Genomic DNA, 4,963 nt, shown 5'->3' with positions numbered 1-4,963 from the left:
CTTTGCCTGAGAACAGGAGACAATTCCATCCTAATCCCTCTACTGGGCTGCCAAAGGGAGGAGGTATGCTGGACTTGCCATCCCAGCTCTGGAGAATGGGATGAGAGGCAGCTCAGGAGCCATGAGTGTCGGGGCACAAGACAAGGATCATGATGGTATCCAGTTCTACTTTGCTATCACTCCTTTCCCCAACGGAGTAGTGATGCTTCTGTTCACTGCCGCACATCATGCATCAACACTTACTTCAGCAGCCCTGGTAGGGCAGCAGTGGGGCTGGTCAGGCAGCTAATTGAAATGATCACCCTGCATTCCTTGTAAATGGCCTGTAAATATCAAGCCTGGGGTTTGGGTTGGGGTGTTTCTTGTTTGTTGTTCTTTTGTTTGTTCGATTTTTATTTGCCTGCTTTTTGTTTTGTTTTGATTTGTTTTGTTTTGTTTGTTTTTCCTGTGGCTTAAAATTATTTTACAGAGGTAGTCCGTAGCAGACTGAATTGCCTGTTTCCATCTGAAAGCAACCTTTGATCTTGGGATATTTTCTGGGATTTTCAGGGCTATCTTGAACCCCCTGCCCCTAATTTGGAAGCTGCCAGATCAGACTCCATTTTTACACTTAGACAAGCGGGCTACCTAGACAGCAGTTGAGTGATGTAGCTCTGTTCATAGATACAGCAATACCCCACTGAAATATCCAAAGGCTGGATTGCACATGAACCTTGGGAAGTTCCTGGAAGTGATGAGGTAGGTGGACACTAAGGGGAGAAGGGCTGCTAGATAACAAACCACTCCTGCCAGAAGGTGTTTCTTGTTCTCTGGACAGCATTGATATTACCTGTGCTCTCTGATGTCTGCCTTAGGCCAGCTCTGCGCCTGGCTTTGCAACAGCCACCGGTGCTTTGTAGTTCATGGAGAGGGACAACAGGGCAAATAAGGGCAGAAGCTGCTGTGTGCTGCTGCAGTGATAAACTGGGGTCATGCTGTAAGACAACGCCAGACAAACTAGTGCCAACTGCATGTGGAGAATGGCCATTTGTCTGGCATCCAGAAAAGCACAACAAAACTCATGTACTGACAAGCTGCCCTTTAGAACTAGCACAGATCCTTCCGGAGCTGCATGTACTTCAACACCAGGAATCTGCCAAGCCCTAAACATTCGTTCCCAGGGACTGGAGTTGTGAGTGCACATGTGACTTTGTAGTATTTTAGGTTAACACGTCACAACTTCAGCCCATTACTGGAGTTGAAGCAAGGAATGTTTGCACCGATTTTTTTTTCTTTTTTTCTTTTTTTTTTTAATGGGTGACTAGCTTAGCAGGAGACTTGTGCAGGACTGCTGCTGCTGCTTTTTGCCATTTTTGCTTAAGGCAATAGCAGAGCAATCCGCATGTGGTTAACAGACTGGAAAAGAATAGCCAGAATTTTAGGCGCTCTCCTCCCCCCTGGCAACTCCACTAGTGCAAATATTTCATGACCATTTAGGATGACTATGGAACCATCTATGAGTTTGGAGGTGGTTGTGTTTTTATATATTATTTTTTAACCCAGAAATAAAGCCTAAACCAAACTGGAGTGTAAAGCTGTGCTGCACCTAAACTTTCCTTTGCTAGGCAAATCTCCTTGTCATGCAGGAGGTGGGAAGTGCTTGGCTTTCTCTTTTCTTTTTAAATTATTTATCTGTAAGTCTCACTTCCCCAAAGTCTCTCAAGAGAATACATCCTGGGTTTTCCAACAGCTCTCATCCTGCAACCAGCATAGGATAGACACAAGTGCTGAGAACCTGCCTTTCTGAAGCACTGTTTGTGTCTCCATGGATAGTTTTATTGCACAGAGAGACATCTATTATTGCACTCAGCGACATCTACATGCAGAGATGCTGGAGCCCCACCTTGCACACCTCACTGCTCAGGTACACTGGGAACTGTATGCTCCATTCAGGTTTAATTTCATAATGGAAATGTTTCATTTTCCTTTAAATAGCGCTTTGAAAGAACATGTATTATGGAATTTCATGCTCCGTTGCTTTTGTATTGCTTGCTTCGCTCAATGCAAAGACTTTTGTCCTGTAGTGCCTGTTTTTCTCTCCCTGAAAATGCAGAGAGGCTACAAAACTATTTCAGTAACATGCAATAACTAAATAGAAATTTAATGTTTGCAGTTTAATCTACAACATCTAACCCCATCAGCTTTTGCACACCCAGTCAGATAACCTGGGGACAGTACAGGTTTGACAGCACCTGAAGCTTCACTGCAAGACATAAACAAGAAGGATGTGTCCTTCTTGTGGTGCTTTCACCTGTATCCTCCCCTGCGTTCACTAAGTTTCCCCTCTGCATCTTCCAGCATCCCATATGGGCCAGAGCTGCGGCAGGTCTAGCAAGACCCTGGCCTGTAGCATCACACCCAGGTTTGAAGTTTGCTCTGTCCTGTGTCCCAGACGCCATTTAATCCCCAGCCCTCCTAGATGGGGGGCAGCCACCCTGGGGCTGGTGTGGGGGACGCAGTGCTGGCCCCTGGGGTGCACCATGGCACACAGCCTGCAGTGGCGTGAGGCTCCTCAGGCTACAGCAGCGTCAACTCACCAACCCTCTCAATAAAATGTCCTATTTGAGTGTTTCCCCCTTTAACAGCCTTGTGTAGTGTTGCCCCAAAACTACACCAGTAGTTTTCCAAGTCTAGGTTGTTTAGCCTACAGGAAGCTCAGGGGTGACCTTATCACTCTCTACAACCACCTGCAAGGAAGGTGTAGCCAGGTGGGAGTTGGCCTCTTCTCCCAGGAACTCAGCAACAGGACAAGAGGACACAGTCTTCAGCTGTGCCACGGGAGGTTTAAAGTTGGACATTAGGAGGAATTTGTTCACAGAAAGGGTGATTAGACACTGGAATGGGCTGCTGCCCAGGGAATTGGTGAAGTCACTTTTCCTGGAGGTGTTAAAGGAACGACTGGATGTGGCACTGGGTGCCACATTGACAGGGTGGTGTTGGTCATAGGTTGGACCTGATGATCGCAGAGGTCAAACCAATTGATTCCGCCCCTCTGTTTAGGAAACGCGAGTTCGGTCGGGACGATCCGAAAGGCGCCGCCCGGGCCCTCTCCTGGCCCGCGGGAAGCGGCCACGCGCTGCACCGCCTTTTCCAACGGGAGAGAATTACTGAAAAAAAAAAAAAATCGCCCTAAACCCCTGGGCTTGGGGCGAGCGCAGCCCAGATTCCACACACTTCCCCACCGCGCCTCACAGGGACGGCCCGGCCGGCCCGCCGGGAGCTCGGCGCGGGGAAGCGGCGCCCACAGCCGCCCCGCGCAGGCCGGGCCCTGCCCCCTGGCGGCCTCCGGGCCCGGCGCGCCGCTGGATCACCGGCCTGGCCGCCGTGAGGGCCCTCGAGCGCTGGGAAATAGCTACGGGATTTCGGCTCAAGACACCACGGAGAGGGGGCCTCATTAATGTGTGTAAATAGCTAAAGGGTGGGTGTGAGGAGGATTCGGCCAGGCTCTTCTCGGTGGTGCCAAGCAATAGGGCGTCAGGCAGTGGACAGAAACTGATACACAGGAAATTGCACCTGGGACAGGTTGTCCTGAGAGGTTGTGGAGTCTCCCTCACTGGAGATGTAATAGAATCATCTGGACACAATCCTGTGCCAGGTGCTGTAGGAGCAGGGAGACTGGACCAGATGACCCCCTGTGATCCTTTTTAGCCTGACCCATTCTGTGATTTAATATACAGTATATACACCATGCCCTCCTAGCAGCGTCTCAGAACAGCATTATGGAGGGCAGGTAGGCTGGGTGTGGGAAAGGAGGAACCACAGGTTCTGGGGTGAGGCTGTGGAGCTACTGCCCTTGCACTGCAGTGGAAGGTTTCTGCCCTTCCTGCAAGGAAGGTCTATGGGAATTCACTCAGGTATCAAGGGAAGTTTATGCTAATTCACTCAAATATCAAGGGAACCTGGTACAGTGGTTTTCCCAGGATGAGGCTCCATTCTTCAGCACTGCCACTGGGTGTGCTAACCCCTTGATTTCCCTAAATACTGGGAATTTGGCTGTATCATTTGCAGATAAAAAAGGCTGTTCATGTTTTCTCGTTATCTTTTAATACAATTTTAGTCATTTATAGACTTGAAAGTGTGATTGTTCAAACCACTGTGGCAAACCCAGTCTCACAAACTGATGTTAACTAATTTATACAGAAATTTGACCCAAAAATTTAAAATTAAAGTACAGGTATCCCTATTCTGGGCACTCTGGTGGAGAAAACAGGATAGTCAGTTCCCTGCTCTGGCTGCTGGTAGCGTGTGGCCTCAGGAAAGCTATGGTTTCTTATTCTTAAATCAGGTTTGGGGCAGGAGATTGTCTGGTAAATGGTTCCCACCTTGAGCAGTGATACGTGAAAAAAATAGTAACGTTAAGGGGTAGGAAGGGACCTTAAAGACCATCTAGTCCCAACTCCCCTGCAACAGGCAGAGACACCTACCACTGGATCACAGCTCCATCCCAAACAGCCTTAAACTTTTCCAGGGATGGGGCATCCAGAACTCTGAATAACATGTTGTAGTATCTCACCACCCTCACAGTAAAGAATTTCTTCCTAATATCTATCCTAAATTTCCTCTCTTTCCATTTGAACCAATTAGTCCTTCTAATCCTGTGGGCTCTAGCCCAAGCATGGGCACATAAGGCCAGTTTATATCGATCCTTTAGACACCAGCCTGAGCATGGGATCAGGCACATAGTGTTCCCAAAAGGCAGCTCTCCTCTGGATGGACATTTTCCCTTGTTTGGACCAAGACCAAACCCATGGACACAGGCTGGCAAGGTCTGGTGGCCAGCCTAAGATGACGGGAGACATTGCAACCCATGCAGGCCTGGAAGGGAGGAACAGGGGAGGGGGCCAAGTCCCTGCTTTCTTCTCCTGGGATCGGCTGCCTCAGCTCCCGTCCCCTCCCAGGTGGGTCTCTGCCATCACTGGGTAGG

The sequence above is a fragment of the Motacilla alba genome, chromosome 3 (assembly GCF_015832195.1).
Source record: "Motacilla alba alba isolate MOTALB_02 chromosome 3, Motacilla_alba_V1.0_pri, whole genome shotgun sequence".
Classification (NCBI taxonomy): domain Eukaryota; kingdom Metazoa; phylum Chordata; class Aves; order Passeriformes; family Motacillidae; genus Motacilla; species Motacilla alba.
The sequence above is the reverse complement of the archived record's forward strand: the minus strand, read 5'-3'. Positions refer to the sequence as shown.